At 36.6% G+C, this 19799-nt stretch overlaps 1 protein-coding gene across 6 annotated transcripts in view; it reads right to left on the minus strand.

The window, feature by feature from the left end:
* The window catches only part of RNF13 (ring finger protein 13), a 165891-nt gene that overhangs the window by 11247 nt on the left and 134845 nt on the right, over positions 1-19799 (minus strand). The window lies entirely within an intron of this gene.

Consider the following 19799-nt stretch of genomic DNA (forward strand, 5'->3'; position numbering starts at 1 on the left):
CCCTAGTCTGTTCTCCATTCACCAGCATAAAGGATCCTTTGCCACAGTACTTTGAGCAGGTCATTCTAATGCTCAAAGCCCACCCAAGTTACAGCATCACATGATACAATCACAAGTCCTTGTCCTGGCATGATCTAGCTCCCCGTCTATCTCTGACTTCCTCTCTAATCACTCTTCCTCCACCCCACCACCATACTGGCCACAAGCTCTTTACTGTTCCCTGAATATGTCACACTGTTGTCTCAAGACCTATGTAGTTCTCTTCCTCTGGCTGCAGTGTTCTCCCTTTCCCTTCCTGTTTATTCTCTGTTCAAAGTGTCCTCACAGAAGTCTTCCCTGTCTTTTCTAAAATAGTATCCCATCTCCTCTCCCATCACTCATTTGTTTTTCTTTATTGCACTTACTGCTATATTACTTTATTTTTTATTTGTTCATTTGCCCCCACTAAGCTCCACAAAGGCTGGATTTTTTTTTTCTTTTTTATTTATTGCAGCTTCCCTAGCACCTAGAAGAGTGCCTGGCACAGAGTAAAAGTACTCAGTAAATATTTATTGAAGGAATATATGAATAACTACCCAAGTTATTCCCAGGAAATCTTGATTTCTGCCTCCAATTGCTCATCAGAAGACCTAATCACATAAATCTAAGTATAAAAGGCTAAATATTTTTATATAATGTACATAAATTCTGTAGATCCTGACTGATGGAGTAAAGTTGGCCTCAGATTTTACTATCCAGGTCCAATGTTGAATATGCCAGCCAGCTCTAAAGACAACAAAAGTACTATAAAGATTATAATGTTTTGCACAGTGGCAATATCTGATCTTGTGGCTACTGATCATCAGATGGTATACAAGAAGGAAGAGCTCACTGTACTAGGAGATACAGGAGAAGGGTTCTTAGAGAGGGACTAGGGTCAGGCCTTCAAGATAATCTGGATTTAGAAAAACTAAGGAAGAAGATACTAATGGGAGAATAACGGTTGAAAAGCGTTTGCAAAGAAGAAATAAACATAGAATCAGTTATGCAAGGTTAGAGATAAAGAGCAGTGGAAAATAAGGTTGGATGAGTGTGGTGGAGACAAATTATGAAAAGCGGTGAATACTAACAGGACTCTGAAATGACTTCTTAGGCCATAGAGATCAATTGAAAGCTTTCAATCAGAGGAATGACTGATGTATGAAATAGCATCTTAACAACTGTTGATCAGTGTGCTGAAGGGACCCAGGCCTGGGATACTGAGCTCAGTGAGCCTAAAGACAGTAAGACTGACTGGATTGTCACTCCCAAGATTCAAGTAACAAACTGATGAAGGGCTTGCATGATACAGTGGTAACAAGAATGGATAGAGATGCTCTGATCCAATAATCATTTTGAAAGAACAACTCATTGAATCTGGGGACTAGGTGTACGTAATAAAAGAGGGGTTAAATCAAAGATGATGTATGTAATTTTAAATGATGGCTGTTTGCTTAACTTTTAAGTGTTTTATTTGGCATTATTAGGATACAACAGGAGCAGGAGAGGGAATGGAAGCAAATTAATAGGCTGGCAATTTCTTTTTTATTTTTTTTAACGTTTATTTTTTGAGACAGAGAGAGACAGAGCATGAACAGGGGAGGGTCAGAGAGAGAGGGAGACACAGAATCTGAAGTGGGCTCCAGGCTCTGAGCTGTCAGCCCAGAGCCTGACGCGGGGCTCCAACTCACGGACGGCAAGATCATGACCTGAGCCGAAGTTGGATGTTTAACCGACTGAGCCACCCAGGCGCCCCGCAATTTCTTTTTTAAATCAAGAATGGGGCACCTGGGTGGCTCAGTCAGTTAAGCGTCTGACTTCGGCTCAGGTCATGATCTCACAGTCTGTGAGTTCAAGCCCCGCGTTGGGCTCTGTGCTGACAGCTCAGAGCCTGGAGCCCACTTCGGATTCTGTGTCTCCCTCTCTCTCTGACCCTCCCCCGTTCATGCTCTGTTTCTGTCTCAAAAATAAGCAAACGTTTAAAAAAAATTTTTTTAATAAACCAAGAATGGATAAGTTAATTCTAAATAATAAAGAAATGGTTAGTGTTTTGTGATTATATTTTATCCTGAAATAATGTGTAACTGTTACTAAAGATTAATTATAGCCTCAACAACATGTGCAGCTTATTTAGACCACAGTGTGTCAGAACGCACTCTCTCTGCAAAGGTAGAGTATCTAGACTTTCTCACTGGATCACACATTTTATTGTAATATAAGAAATGTTGTATTGTGATAGGAAATCTTACTTTCCATGGAAATATATATAAATTACATTTGCCCTACATTAGAAATTCTTTGAAAATGGGAATCACATTTCTGATCCGTAAGTTTTTTAAAATGTCCATTATAATAACAGACATACAAGGACATTTACATGGCAAATATAGAATAAGTGCCTGCTCGACACCATGAATTATATTAAAGCAGAGGTTAAAGGAAGAATAGGGACTTAGAGGTAAACAAAGCAGGGATGTATGGGTGGCACAGGAAGTAGCCCATGTGGCTAGAATGTAAGATGCAAAGAGAATGGGATGAGGTGAGGGGTAAAAGCCAGGCTCAGACCATAAGACCCTTAGGCTTAAAGTAGAAGTTTGACTTTATTCTTACATATAAATGATTCTCAGAATAAACCATGGAGGTTTTCTTGCTGTATATCATTATGGACAGGGAGTTCTGATCTCCCAACACCAAACACAGTAACTGGTCAAATATATGCTGACTAATGCAGAAGGGAAAACAGTTTGGGACATAATTAAGTGTGAAGATTGTATAGGTTATCTAGGCAGAGATGTCTATTAGCTAACTGGAGATACGGGACTGGCCTGGAGCTTAGAAGAAAGGTCTGGGTAGGACATAAAAGCATGGATGTCATCTGAAACAGCTCACTAGGAAGAGGCAAGAACTAAGGAGAAGATAATCCGATATAAAGCCCACAGATCTGTGCCTAGCACACAAAACTCTCAAATGTTTGCTGTTAAGCAGTGAACCAAAAGATAAATGGCAGCAAAGGAGCCTCCTGTTTTACAGAAGAACAAGACTAAAAGTACTGATGACTGACCAGAAGCAGTGCTACCAAGTGCCTACTCAACCCACGACACGCCAGGACCGAGAAACAGGCATATAAGAGAAGTTACTGATGGCAGTGAATTGCACATGTAAAGTCTATGGCAGCATAAAGCAGACAAAGGTTGAGAATCTCTGGACCACAGCATACCTTTTTTACCCCTGGAGGGCAGAAACTGTAACCTAACTTTGTGAAAGTTTCATTGTTTCTTCCTGATTGTGGCCAACATGGAACCAGTTAAACGTGTGTTTAATTACTAAAATGAGTCACACAAGATGACCAGCCTGTGAAAGTTTGCTGACATAATACTATTGGATGGAGAAAAACATCTTTAAAAAAAATTCATAAAAATAAGTCATGGATTAAGAGGCCAAATGCAGCAATATACATGCAAACATTTCCCATAACAGAGTACTAAACAAATGTGCTTTGTATGGTTAGAAAACAATTCTGAGTACTTGAGAGGAATAACCATCTAATAAGACCTAAAGCAGACACTGTCACATAACAACTTCAGATTTCTTTTTCTTCAGAAGTTAAGACATCCTGAATACAGTTAACAAGAGCCTAGACTTGCTTAGTTCTGGTCTACAATAATCTGCACTTGAAAAGTCATGATTTTGTCATTTGTACTTGAAAAGTCATGATTTTCTTTTATCTTAGAGGTACTTAGTGCAGGTATTATCAGAGGTAGGTTAAGTGGTTAGCTCGAGGTCACACATCTAGTCATAAAACCAAGTCTTTTGGTTCCAAATCTTGTATTTCCACCATACCATTTTGCTGACTTCCTAAAAATTAACTGCTGACTTGCACACCGCTATGGGATTCATAAGAACTACTCCCACCCCTCCAGTTATGGCTGTGATACAAATTGCCAAAGTTTATCTGTGGTAGAAGAAAACCCAGGAACCAGCTATAGGAAAGGAAATAACTTGTGACTTCAGCGGAATTTGGGGGCCCTCTATAATTCCTAAAATGGAACAATTCCTGCAGAAAGAAGAGGTAATATAATGAACATTGTTCACTGATTTCTACTGGATTTCTACTAGATCCAGTAAGAATATGTAGTTCCTTTTTTCTTTTTTAATGAGAGAAGTTTTCAAACATGCACAAAATTATAAGACGACTTCATATTACCATCACTGAGTTTCAGCAATTCTCAATATACTATTTTTGTTAGATCCACCTTCTACTTTTTTCCTTAAGATTTTGTTTTTGCTTTTTTGTTGTTTTTTTTTTTTTTTTTTTTTTTTAGAGAAAGAGAAAGCATGAGTGGGATAGAGGGGAAGAAGGAGAGAATCCTAAGCAGGCTCCACGCTCAGTGCAGAGCCTGATGAAGGGCTCAATCCCATGACCCTAGGATCATAACCTGAGCTGAAATCAAGAATTGGACACTCAGCCATCTGAGCCACCCAGCCCTTAAGTATTTTAAAGCAAACATTGAGACATAACATTTTAGCAACACATACTTTAGTATGTATCTCTAAACGATAAGGACATTAAAAAAACAACCACAGTGCTATTATCACATCTAAAAAAATGAACTATTTTCTTAATATCACCCAGTACCCAAGGCATATTCAGTTGCCTCAGTTGCCTCAAAACAGATAATTTTTTACAGATATTTACTCAAACTAGGATCCAAGCAGCATCCAAACATTGCACCTGGTTGGTAACCTGTCTCTTTTAATCTAAAAATACCGTGCCCCAATTGTGTATCTTATTTGTTAAATAAACTCAGTCCTTTGTCCCATAATGTGTCTGCATTCTGGATTTGGGTGATTGCATGGATGGTTGGTTTTCAAGATGGTTCTAGTGCTACATCAATCATTCTATGTTCAGAAATTCTACTGGCTCAGTTGGCACCTTTATGCACCGTATGCTTTTAAGAAAAAAAGCAGTACTACCTTAAGGCACTTTATTACTCTCTGCCAAAAAATAATTGTTAAAAATAATAAAAATCTGATGGCAAAGAATGAACAATAACCTCCTAGAGCTGTGCAGTGTACAACCTGTGCAATTTTATGTTGCAGCCTGGATTTAGAATTCTTGGTAAGATAATCTACCACAAGAAAAAGTGGGTGGGATTTCTTTTTGACAAACTGGCTTACTTCAGTAAGTACTTACTGACTTAAACTTGAAAGGCATAGGGGCACCTGGGTGGCTCAGTTGGTTCAGTGTCCAACTCTTGATTTTGGCTCAGGTCATGATCTTGCAGTTCATGAGTTCAAGCCCCGTGCTGGGTTCTGTGCTAACAGCATGGAGCCTGCTTGGGATTCTCTGTCTCCCTCTCTGCCCCTCCATCACTCATGCTCAAAAATAAACATTTACAAAACAAAAAACTCAGTTTTCAACATTATCATTAGCCTTTGAAAGTGCAGAACCTGACAGTCTTTTCACACTCTCGACTGTGTAGCCCCAAGCATCTGAACCAAGAAATAAAAATCAAGTTTAAGGTTTTTGGCAAACTTTTTAAAAAAATTAATGTGGTTTCCAATTCTATGTTGATATGGAAGCCATTTTTTTTATCTTAACCTTTTCATTCATAATTATGGGAAAGAAGTATGACTTTTTCACAGACAATAACAACTATTAAAATGTGTTTAGTCTGTCACTTCTAAGAGGAAATTAATCCGTTTACTCATTGGTTCTAAATTTCTCCTAATTTGGCTTAAAACAGGATAATCACAGGTATGTTAAGAACAAAGTTTTACACTCTCCAAATGTGGCTGTGCAAATTAGAAACTATTGTCTCTATTGTGTCAGTGGATACAATAGAGGACACATTAGCAAAGGTTTGGAATTCTGGCAGCTGCTGGTAACTATTTTTAGGGTTAGTGTAACTGAATTTAAATGGCTTGTGATTTAACTATAATTTGGGACAAATATTTAGGTTCCTACTAAGTAAGCCTTGCTAGGTATGAATGTTTCATAGAAATTGAAAATAATACAACACACACAAAAAAATATCTTCAAGGTGTAGGCTAATTTTAAAATGAAAGGCCTGTCTAATTTTATGTATTGGGAAGTTACAAAAAGACGAATTAAATCAAAATGTTTTCTAAACTCTCTATTCGGTAAGGAAAACCAGTGTGAGATATTAATTTTATAAGAAACTTGAAATATGACAGTTCCTTGTTGATTTATGTTTACCATTGCATCCTTAATGTTTAGGTACAACAGTGTGCCTAGATAGAGCACAGCAAGGGCCTAGTATATATTTACTGAATGCATGAATAGATATTTAAATTCAGGATTAACTATAGAAGTTACGTAAGAGGAGTATTTTTTAAAAGCATTTTTCAAAAGTCATCTATAAATCAGTAGTGCTATTAACAAATAGGGGCACTGGGGTGGCTCAGTTAGTTGAGTGACTCTTGATTTCAGCTCAGGTCATGATCTCACAGTATGTAGTATCAAGCCCCATGTGAGCATGGAGCCTAGTTGGGATTCTCTCTCCTCTTTCTCTACCCCTCCCCCTGCTCATGTGATCTCTCTCTCTCAAAATAAATATTAGAAATAACAAATAGCTTTCTTGGTACTAGAGCACAAAATGGAAGATTGGTAGATGTGATCAGACCTAAAACTTTATAAGGATACCGGACTGACCTGGAAATGTGTAAAATAACAGCAATTCTCATAGAACTCTTGTAGGATGGTAAACTGGTATAAACCCCTTGGAGTGTGGCACACTCATTAAATTTGATGACATACATATTTTGTGACTTGGCAGTTTCACTTCTAGGTAAATCAATGATCCAGAGAGACACATTTAACCAAGGTGTGAATTTTCCACTCTGTGGGAACCCATATCAGGACAGAAGAACATAAATTGTAATTGATTAATTGCTGGAGGCTCAGTATGGACAAGTTTGAGAGTTGGAAACTCTGGGGTGGGAGGGGGGGGGGTTCTGGTCCAGCATAGAAGGAGCATAGAAGTCATCATTGTTCTAACAAAAAGCTGAGCAAACTGAAAAACCATTCCTTAGATCAGAGAAGTGAACTCATAGGGCAAACTACTGCACCCAAAATTGGAGTTATAGACAGGTAGATACAGAGATCACAACTAATCAGAGCAGAAACTTCCTAAGCAGAGGCTTCCATGGGAACTACTACTGGGGTAGGGAAACCTAAACTGTAATTAATGAGTTGCCAGAGGCTCAGTCTGTACAAGCCAAAGAGTTAAGAATCCAGGGGAACTGGAACATTTTTGTTTTACCTTGTGAAGCTCTACCAGGTTCTCAGAGCAAATACTGGAGAATAATCCCCTTGGACTTCTGATAGGGGAGGGGGAAAAGTAGCCATTCTGAAATATGCCAGAGCATGCTGTTCTTAACAAATCTGCACCCAAGAAAAACTATTTAACCAGACCATAAACTACTGTGGTTTTCATCAGAGTCTAACATGTTAGAAGGCAAATACCCAGTTCCAACCTCTATAGCCATCAGGTCCCACCAAAGGCTGGGAAAAAACTGAGAAGCATTTGTGAAGTTCATAGCCCAAAGCCACAAGCTTTCTAAAAGACTGAGACCATCAAAGGACTAAAGAACACTTCTCATCCCCCCACACCTTATGACTACACCACCAATGACCTATTTCTGTAGTTCCTTTAACTCAGAACATCATGTTCAGCTTTCAACAAAAAATTACAAGGGACGCTAAATGGCAAAAAACCAGTTTGAAGAGACAGAACCAAACTCAGATATGACAAGGATATTGGAACTATCAGACCATGAATTTAAGACAACTAACATGCTAAGGGCTCTAATAAATAAAGCAGGCAACAAGAAAGAACAGATGGATAATGTAAGCAGAAAAATGAGAAGTCTAAGAATTTTTTTAAAATGCTAGTGATCAGGGGCGCCTGGGTGGTGCAGTCGGTTAAACGTCCGACTTCAGCCAGGTCACGATCTCGCGGTCTGTGAGTTTGAGCCCCGCGTCGGGCTCTGGGCTGATGGCTCAGAGCCTGGAGCCTGTTTCCGATTCTGTGTCTCCCTCTCTCTCTGCCCCTCCCCCATTCATGCTCTGTCTCTCTCTGTCCCAAAAATAAATAAAAGAAACGTTGAAAAAAAAAATGCTAGTGATCAAAAAACACTAACAGAAGAATAACTCTTATGGGCTCATCAACAGACTGGACAAAGTTGAAGATAGACTCTGTGAACGATGCATCAATAGAAACCTCCAAAATTGAAAAGCAAAGGAAAAAAAAAAAACAGAACAAAATACCCAAGAACTGTAGGATAACTAAAAGAAAAAAGAAAAGTGTACCATATACACAATGAGAATATCAGAAGTGAGAAAAGCACAGAAACAGTATTTGAAGCAATGACTGAAAATTCTCCCTTATGTTAACATAAGATCCAAAAAGGAAAAAAAGGGGGGGGGGCAGGAATATCAGAGAACATGGAGCAGAATAAATTCTGAAAATACACTACACCTAGACAGGCATATCATATGCAAATTGCAGAAAAATCAAAGATACAAAAAAAGATTTTGAAAGAAGCCAGAGGGGGAAAAACACTACCTATATGGGCACAAAGATAAGAATTACATCTGATTCTCCTTGGAAACCATGTGAACAAAAAGAGTGAAGTGAATGTTTAAAGTCTTGAAGAAAAAAAACCCCACCAACCTAGAACTCTGTACCCTACAAAATTACCCTTCAAAAGCAAAGGAAAAGAATGATGTCAGCAAGATGACAGAAAAGAAAGCCCTAGATCTGCCTTTGGCCATGGAGACACAGACTTAATGACAGACCAAATGTTCCTGTAAAGAATCTAAAAAACAAAAGGTTTCTGTACCCCAGGCATGGGTGAAGCCAACAGCATCAAAAAGCCCAGTAGAAAATGCATGACACTATCCACTCTGTCATACCAAAGCCCCTCTTTCTTGACACATCATGTTTGGGAGGAAACCCCCAATTCCTGTTTTCTACCTGGGGAGGTAGAATGTATGTCCAAAGTCAGAATTTTAGAGGGACTGCCCAAGGGGAGTTTGTCTTGATGGGTCCACGTACCAACAGTCCCCAGGTTGGGGATCTCTGGGAAAAAAAAATCCAATAGGCCCTAGAGTCTGCAGTACTACAGGCACACACTAGGTAGAGCTCCAGTATCACAATTTACTATACCACAAGAAGCTGCAATATTGTAGATGTACAACAGGGGGAGAGCCTGAGTAGAAACCGGCAAACCTCTCCAACCAGGAGATAACGTGCACAAGCCCAGAGAGGGTGCATACCCAGAAAGGGCTTGAGAGGTCTCCATATCTCTAGTCAGGGAGAAAGTCCTCTCTGTTAGAAACCAGACTGCAAAATCTGGGAGAGTTGGTTGATTATTCAAATGCCCAAATCCCAATAACAAATAAGATACACAAAGAAGCAAGGAAACATAACACATTTAAAAGAACAAAGTATATCTCCAGAAACCAAACTTAAAGAAAGAAATCTAAAAATTGCCAAAGAATTAAAAAGTGTTGTTAAAAGGACCTTAAATGAATTAAAAAGAAGAAAGACAACAAAATAAGGAAATTGATACATGAGAAAAATAATATCCACAAAGCAAAACTATGAAAAACCAAACAAATTCTGGAACTGAAGAATACAAAAACTGAATTGAAAATTTCATAGAGGGTTTCAGCAGGAGACTTGACCAAGCAGAAGAATCTGTGAACTTGAAGATGGTCCTTTTGAAATTTCCAAGGTAGAGAACAAAAATAAAAAAGCAATGAAGAAAAATGAAGACAGCCTAAGGAACATCTGGGACATCATCAAACAGAAACCTATCCATTACTGGTATCCTAGAAGGAAGAAAAGAAAGGGGCAGAGAACCTACCTGAAGAACTGGCCAAAATATCCCAAATTTGGGGAGAGAAATAAACTTACAAATTCAATAATCTCAAATAGTTCCAACAAGAAGTCCAGAGAGATGTACTCCAAAACACATCACAATCAAACTATCAAAAATCACAGATAAAGAATTTTGAAGGTAGCAAGAAAAATGTGACTTGTCACAAAGGAACTCCTTTTAAATTATCAGATTTCTCAGAAGAAACCTTGAAGGCTAGAAGGGAGTGGGATAATATATTTGAAGTACTGAATGAAAATAAATGCCAACAAAGAATACTATAGCTAGCAAAAAAGAACTTCTTCCAAAAACAATGGAGAAACTAAAACTTTGCCTGATTAAAAAAAAAAAAAAAAAAGAAAAACAAAACAGGAAACTCATCACCACTAGACCTTCCCTATGAGACATTCTGGAAAAAGTCCTATAAAATGAAATGAGAGGACAACACAAAGCAACACAAAACCAAATGAAACTATAAAATTCCCTGGTATAAGTAATGACAGATAAATATAGAATACTATAATGCAATTGCAGTGAGCAAATCACAAAAATGTAGAGAATATGTTTTTTAAAAGCATAAAAAGTAATTATAAATCAATGTTAATGGATATATGTAATATAAAAATCTGTATAATTAACAAAATGGGAGAAAGCAGATTTGGAGTAGTTTTTATACATAACTGAAGTCACCAGTTTACAACAGACTGTATAACTTTTAAGATGTTTTGTGTAATTGCAATGATAATCACAAATATTATTGATAGAATATACACAAAGGGAAATGAGAAAGAAATCAGAACATGTCATTATACACATAAAAAGCCAACAAAATATAAATGAAGACAGCAAGAGGGAAAGAGACCAAAAAAGCTACAAGACAGACTGGAAATGAATAAAATGACAATAGTAAGTCCTTCCCAATCAGTAAATACTTTAAATGTAAATGGCTTAAATAACACCAATTAAAGACATAGATCAACTGAATGGATTTTTTAAAAATCCAAGGGGTGCCTGGGTGTTTTACTCGGTTGAGCATCCAATTTTTTATTTGGGCTCAGGTCATGATACCAGGGTCACGGGATCAAGCTCCATGTCAGGCTCCATGCTGTGTGTGAAGCGTATTTAAGATTCTCTCTCTCTCTCTCTCTCTCTCTCTCTCTCTCTCTCTCTCTCTCTCTCCCCCTCTCCCTCTCCCCCTCCCTCTCCCTCTCCCCTGCTTGCACACACTCAAATAAATAAATAAAAGATCCAACTATTTGCTGTCTACAAGAGAATAATTTTATATCTAAAGACACATGGTAGAAGTGAAAAGGTCGAAAAAGATATTCTATGCCAATGAGAGCCTCAAGAGAGAAGTGGCCACACTTAAATCTAAGAAAACAGAATTTAAGATAAAAACTGTCATAAGAGCCAAAGACATTATATAATAATAGAGGGTCAATTCACATTATATAATAATAGAGGGTCAATAATAGAGGGAAAACATAGCAGTTACAAACATATATGCTACCTAACATTAGAGTACCAAATATATGAAGCAAACACTGACTAAAGGAAGAAAGAAAAGCATGACAATAGTAGTAAGAAACTTCAATAACCTGACTTTCAGATATGGACAGAACCATCACACAAGTTCAATAAGGAAACAGAGTATGTGAACAACACTATAGGCCAATTATACCAAACAGTTGTAGTACAGAACACTCCAACCAGTAACAGTGGAATATACATTCTCCTCAAGAGCAACTGGAACATTCTCCAAGGTAGACAACATGTTGGGCCACAAAATAAATGTTAACAAATTTCACAAGATTGAAATCAATAGAGTATCTTCTCCAACACAAAGGAATGAAACTAGAAATCAAGAGAAAGAAAACAGGAAAATCCACAAATAGGTAGAAACTCAGCAATGTGCTCTTAAATGAGTCCAAGAATAAATCACAAAGAAAATTTAGAAAATATCTAGAGACAAATGGAAATGAAGACACAGCATACCAAAACTTATGGGATACAGCAAAAGCTGTACTAAGGAAAGTTTATAGCAGTAAACACTTATATTTAAAGAAGGAAGTTCTTAAATCAACAAACTAACATAATATCTCAAGGAACTAGAAAAGTAAGAATAAACTCAAAGTTAGCAGAGGGAAGGAAATAATGAGGATTAGAGCAGAAATAATGAAATAGAGAATAAAAAATGGGGAAAAATCAGCAAAAGTCTTGGTTTACTGAAAAGAGCAACACAATGGACAAACCATCAGTTAGAATAAGAAAGGGAGAAGATTCATGGCTAAAATTATAAATGAAATATGAGACATTACAACTGAAGTCCCCAAAATTAAAAAGATTAAAAGAGACTATTAGGAATAATTATAGGCCAGCAAAGTGGATAACCAAGAAAATATGGATAAACTCCTAGAATTGTACAACCTATCAAGAGTGAATCATGAAGAAATAAAAAAAAATCTTAACAGACCAATAACTAGTGAAGAAATTAAAGCAGTATTCCAAAATCTCCCAACAAAGAACAGCCCAAAACTATATGCCTGTTAAATTCTACCAGACATTTAAAGAACACCAATCCTCAAACTCTTCCAAAGAATCAAAGAGGAGGAACTATTCCCAAACTCATTGTACGAGGCCAGCATTACCCTAGAACCAAAACCAAAGACATAAAATCACAAACCAAATTCTTGAAGAATATTGATGCAAAAACTCTAAAGAAAATATTCTCAAACCAAATTCAACAGAACATTAAAAGGACCATACACTACAACTGAGTGAAATTAATACATGGAAAGCAAGGATGGTTCAACATATGAAAAATCAATATAATACACCATACTAACAAATGAAGGAGAGAAAACATGATCATCTCAATGCAGACAGGAAATTTGAGAAAGTTCAATACACTTCCATGATTTAAAAACAAAAACACAACAGGGGCGCCTGGGTGGCTAAGTCAGTTAAGCGTCCGACTTTGGCTCAAGTCATGATCTCACAGTCCGTGAGTTCGAGCCCTGCATCAGACTGTGCTGACAGCTCAGATCCTGGAGTCTGCTTCAGATTCTGTGTCTCTCCTCCTCTCTCTGCCCCTCCCCCACTTTACAAATAAACATTTAAAAAATAAACATAAACATCAAAAGATTAAAAAACAAAATACAACAAATGGGAATAGGATAAAATCACCCCAACATAATAAATTAAGCCATATATTAAAGACTCACAGCTAACATCATGTGCAGTGGGGAAAGACTGAAACTTTTCCTCTTAAGATCAAGAATAGGTCAAGGATGCCCACTCGTCCCTCCCAAGAGGAATTACACAAGAAAAATGAAGAAAAGGAATACAAATTTGAAAGGAGAAAAAAAAAATTGTTGGCAGATGACTTGATCTTACATGTGGAGAGCCGTAAGTATTTCCAAGAAAAATTGTTAGAATAAGTAAATATGTTCAGCAAACTTACAGGATACAAAATGAAAAGTCAGTTGCATTCCTATACACTAATAATGATCAATCTAAAATGGAAACTAAGAAAATCCCATTTATTATAGCATAAAAAATATACTTAGGAATAAGTTTAGCCAACTAGGTTAAAAATTTGTACACTGAAAACTACAAAACACTTCTAAAAGAAATCAAAGAAGTTACAAATGAATGGGAAGATATCTTGTGCTCATGGATTGGAAGACTTAATATTCTTAAAATATTTACACTACCTAAAGTGATCTATAGATTCAATGCAATGTCCTTCAAAATCCCAATGACACTTTTTGCAGATACAAGGCAAAAAAAGTCCTGAAATTCAAATGGAATCCCAAAGGACACCAAAGAGCTAAAACAATCTCGAAAAAGAACAACAAAGTCGAATGCCTCAGATTCTCTGATTTCAAAATTTAGTACAAAGCCACCGTAATTTTAGGTAATTAAGACAGTGTAGTCCTGGGACAAAGGCAGATACATAAGCCAAAAGAAAAAAGTAAAGCACCCAGAAATAAGCCCTTGCATGTATGGTCACATGATTTTGGGCTAGGGTGCCAAGTCTATACAATGAGGAAAGGATAGTTTCTTCAATAAAAGGTGATGGGAAAACTAAATTTCCACATCTCAAAAGAGTAAAGTTGGACCTATATACAAAAATGAACACAAAATGGACGAGATACGTAAAAGTAAGACCTAAGCTCTTAGAAGAAAACATAGGGAAAAAGCTTTAGGACACCAGATTTGGCTGTGATTTCTTGGATATGACCCCAAAAGCATAGGCAATGAAAGAATAGACAAATGGAAAAAAAAAAAAATTACATCAAATTAAATAACTTGTGTGTCAAAAGAAACACTCAACAAAGTAAAAAGGCAACATACAGAATGGAAGAAAGTAATTGCAAATCCTATATCTGAAAAATTAGTATCCAAAAATATATATATGGAGCTTCTACAAATAACCCAATGAAAACTTAGGTAAAGGACTTGAATAGACATGTCTCCAAAGATGATATAAAAATGGCTAATCAGCACATAAAAAGATACTCAAAAAATGATATAACTAATCATTAGGGAAATGCAAGTCAAAACCATGAGATAGCCCCTTCACACCAATCAGGATGGCTATTATCAAAAGAACAGAAAATAAATGTTAGCAAGAATGTGGAAAAGTTGGAACCCTTATGTATGTATGGTTGGTGGAAATGTAAAATGGCACAGTAATTATAGAAAACAGTACCTAAATTTTACCAAAAAAAAAAAAAATTAAGAATAGAATTATTACATCATCTGGCAATCCCAACTCTGGATATATACCCAAAAGAATTTAGAATAAGGTCTCAAGTTATTTGCACATCCATGTTCACAACTGCATTATTCACAATCACCAAGAGGTGAAAGCAACCCAAATGTCCATCAACAGACACAAGAATAAAGAAAACTTTAGGTATATGCATACCGTGGAATACTATGCAGGCTTTTAAAAAAAAGGGAATTCTGTCATGTGCTATAACATGGATAAACCTAGAGGACACATTAAGCAAAATAGGTAAGTTAACAGAAGGACAAAAAATTATATGATTTTACTCATATGCAGTACCTACAGTATTCAAAACCATACATGGGGCGCCTGGGTGGCGCAGTCGGTTAAGCGTCCGACTTCAGCCAGGTCACGATCTCGCGGTCCGTGAGTTCGAGCCCCGCGTCAGGCTCTGGGCTGACGGCTTGGAGCCTGGAGCCTGTTTCCGATTCTGTGTCTCCCTCTCTCTCTGCCCCTCCCCCGTTCATGCTCTGTCTCTCTCTGTCCCAAAAATGGATAAACGTTGAAAAAAAAAAAATTAAAAAAAAAAAAAAAAACCATACAAATAGAAGGGAGAAAAGTGATCACCAAAAACTGGGAGGACTGGAAAGGTGAAATAAGTGCTTAATGAATATAGTTTCAGTGTTACAAGATTAAAAAGTTCTAGAAAACTAGGGGTGACTGGGTGACTCAGTCAGTTAAGCATCTGACTCTTGATTTCAGCTCAGGTCATGATCTCACAGTTCATGAGTTTGAGGCCTGTGTCGGGCTCTGTGCTGACAGCATGGATCCTGTTTGGGATTCATTCTCATTCTCTCTCTCTCTCTCTCTCTCTCTCTCAAACAAAAAAAGTTCTAGAAATCTACAATACAACAATATAATATGTTTAACACTGCTGAACCGTGTGTTTAAAAATGATTATGAGAGGGGCGCCTGGGTGGCGCAGTCAGTTAAGCGTCCGACTTCAGCCAGGTCACGATCTCGCGGTCCGGGAGTTCGAGCCCCGCGTCGGGCTCTGGGCTGATGGCTTAGAGCCTGGAGCCTGTTTCCGATTCTGTGTCTCCCTCTCTCTCTGCCCCTCCCCCGTTCAAGCTCTGTCTCTCTCTGTCCCAAAAATAAATAAACGTTGAAAAAAAAATTTTTTTTTTTAAATAATAAATAAAAATGATTATGAGCATGAATTTAACGTTAGGTGTTTTTTACCAAAATTAAGAAAAAAAAAAGATTTAAACACACACACAAAAGTGAAGGTAAAATACTTTCTCAGACAAACAAAACGAAGGAACATGTTGCAAGAGAAGTTAAAATAAGTTCTACAGAGAGAAGAAAAAGGATATAGGTCAGAAATGCAAATATACATAAAGAGAGGGGGAGTACTAGAGAAGGAATAAATTAAGGTAAAATACTTTCATTTTTATGATTCTTAATATAACATAACAGTTCCTTCAAAATAATAGTAGCGACAATGTATTCAGTTATGTATGCTTATCTAAATGTTTATATAGGTGTATGTATATATGAAATGAGCAAAAGCAATGATATAAGCCATGGAAGGCGGGGTGAAGAAATTAGGAATATTTTGTTAGACAGTATTTCACTACCAGTATATTGTTACTTGAAAGTTAGTTGTAAATGTATAGTGCAACTGTGGGGAAATCACTAGAATAAAGAAATATAATTAATATACTAAGGTAGGAGAAAAAGTAGAATCATTTAAATGCTCAACTGAAACCACTAAAGGCAGAAAAACAATGGAAGACAAAAATAGGAACAAAGAATGAAGGCAACAATAATAAAAAGTACACTTACAATATGGTAGATGTTAATACAACTAAATCAACAATCGCTTTAAATGTCAATGGTCTAAATACATCAACTAAAAGATTTTCAGAGTAGATCAAAACACAGGGGAGAGCCAACTATATGTTATCTATAAGAGACCCATTTTAAATAAAGGCACAGATTAAAAATAAAGGACAGGGAAAGGGATACCACGCCACTTTAGGTGAATGTTTGTGTCCCTCTAAAATTCTTATGTTGAAGCCTAATACCCAATGTGAGGAAATTTGGAACTTTGGGATGTGATTAAGTCATAAGGGTGGAGCCCTCACAAATGGTATTAGTGACCTTATAAAAGAGACCCTAGAGGCTCCCTTGCTCCTCCTGCCATATGAGGACACAGTGAGAAGACAGTTGTCTACGAATCAGGAAGTAGGCTCTCAACAGACATCCAATCTGCTGGCATCTCAATCTTGGACTTCCTAGGCCCCATAACTATGTGACATAAATGTTTGTTGTTTACCCACTCTGTGGTATTTTTTGTCACAGTAGCCTGAACAGACGAAGATACATGCTAATAACACTAATAAAAGACAGCAGAGTAACTATGTTAATTTCAGATACAGCAGGCTTCAGAGCAAGGAAAGTTATCAAAGATAAAAAGGGGCATTATATGATGATAAGGGGCTCAATACTCCAAGAAGACATAACAATTCTTAATGTGTATGTGCCTAAAACCAGAGCACAAAATACCTAAAGGCAAACACCGATATAAATGCAAGAAGAAATAGATAAATCCACTATTATAGTTGGAGACTTCAACACCTCTCTAATAGCAATGGATAGATCCAGCAAGCAGAAAATTGGTAAGGATATAGTTGAACTCTAAAGCATCATCAATCAACTGAATATAACTGACATATAGAATATTTCATCCAATTAGAAACAGACTATACATTCTTTTCAAGCTCACATGGGACATTCACCAAGACAGACCATATTCTGAGCCATGAAATGCACCTAAAGAAATTTAAAAGAAATCAGACAATGTCTGCTCTCAAACCACAATTTAATTAAACTAGAAATCAGTATCAGAAAGAGGGTTGGAAAATCCCAAAATACCTGGAGAATACAACTCACTTCTAAACAACACATGCATCAAAGGAGAAACTTCAAGAGAAATTTTTAAATATTTCTAACTAAACGAAAATGATAAATACAACATCAAAATTTGTGGAATGCAGTGACAGCAATTCTTAGAGTGACTTATAGCACTGTGTAGGTGTGTGTGTGTGTGTGTGTGTGTGTGTGTGTGTGTGTGTGTAGGAAAAGAAAGATCTAAAATCAGTAAGCTAAGCTTTCACCTTAGGAAACTAGAACAAGAAGAGCAAATTAAATCCAAAGAAAGCACAAGAAAAGGAATAAAAGCCCTATTTTATTTTATTGTAGAAATCAATGAAATTGCAAATAGGAAATCAACGGAGAAAATCAATAAAACAGAAAGCTAGTTCTTTCAAAATATCAGTAAGCCTCTAGCCAAGCTTATTAAAAAAAAAAGAGAGAGAGAGAAACACAAATTACTAATATCAGAGATGAAAAAGGTGTCATCACTATGGATTCAGTGTATAACAAAAGGCTAATGCAGGAATAATGTGAACATTATCTGTGCCCACAAATTTGATGGCAATAAAATGGACCAATTCCTTGAAAGATAAAACCTAACAAAACTCACATAAGGAGAAATAGATGGTCTGAATAAGCTTATATCTGTTTAAAAAAAAAATGAACCAATAACTAATAACACACCAAAACAGAAAACATTAGACCCAGATGGTACATGGGTGAATTCTACCAAACATTTAAAGAAGAGATACCAATTTTTTACAATCTTCCAGAAAACAGAAGCAGAGGGAATACTTCCTAAGTCATTCTATGAAGCCAGCATTGCCCTAATACAAAAACCAAAGACATTACAAGAAAGGAAAACTACTAACATCTCTCATGAACAAAGGCGATAAATTCTCAACAAAATGTTAGTAAATTGAATCCAACAGTGTATTAAAAAAAATATACACCATGACCAAAGTGGGATTCCCAACTGGACCACAGATTCAATGCAATCCCCAATCCCAGCATTTTTTTTTCCTTCTTGGGTATTGACAAACTGATACAGAAGTTTATATGGAAAGGCATAAGGCGAGAAGAGCCAAACCAATAATCCAGAAGAAAGTTGAACAACTGATACTACTATAAGGCTACAATAATCAATACAGTATGGAATTGGTGCAAGAATATAGATAAATGGGACAGACTACACAATTCAGAAACAGACAAATATAGTCAACTACTCTGACAACAGTGCAAGGGAGAAAGGACAGTCTTTTTAACAAATGGTGCCAAAACAACTGGACATGTCAAAAAAATGAATGTTGATGAAAGAGAACCTTCTCAACATGATAAATGGCATTTTTGAAAATCACACAGCTAACACCATTCTCAATAGTGAAAGGTCAAATCTTCCTTCTCAGAAGAGGAACAGACAAGGATGCATATTTTCACCACTGCTATTCAACATTATCATAGAGCATTACTACAAGAAGGCAAAGGAACCCACATTGAAAACTGTATTTACAGAAGACATAGTCCTATATATAGAAAATCCCAAAGAATCCATAAGAAAACTACTAGAGCTATAAATTCAGCAAAGTTGGAGGTTACAAGATTATATAAAAATCAGTTGGGTTTCTATACACCAGCAGTGAACAATCCAAAAAGGAAATTAAGAGATCAATTTCATTTGCAACAGCAGCTGAAAGAATAAAATACCTAGGAAAAAAATTAACAAAGTGGAACACTTGTACACTAAGAATTATAAGATAGTGGTGAAAGAAATTAAAGACAACCTAAATAAAATGGAAAGATGTTCCATGTTCATCAATTGGAAGGCTTAATATTAAGATGGCAATAATACCCTAAGCAATTTATAAATTCAACACAATCCTTATCAAAATTCCAATATCCTTTTTTGTAGATATGGAAAATGTGGTCCTCCAAATGTAATTGCAAGGGATCCTGAATATCTAAAACACTCTAAAAAAGTTGGAGAAGTCACACTTCCCAGTTCAAAATACACTGCAAATCTAAAGTAATCAAAACAGTGCAGTATGCTTAAGGACAGACAAGCAGAACAATGAAAGAGACTTGAGTGTATAGAAATAAACCCATACATGTATGGCCAAGATTTTTGACAAGGGTGAAAGACCATTCAATGAGGAAAAACGAATCTCCTCAACAAATGGTTCAAACTATTGCCTTT

The sequence above is a fragment of the Prionailurus bengalensis genome, chromosome C2, assembly GCF_016509475.1.
Source record: "Prionailurus bengalensis isolate Pbe53 chromosome C2, Fcat_Pben_1.1_paternal_pri, whole genome shotgun sequence".
NCBI lineage: Eukaryota > Metazoa > Chordata > Mammalia > Carnivora > Felidae > Prionailurus > Prionailurus bengalensis.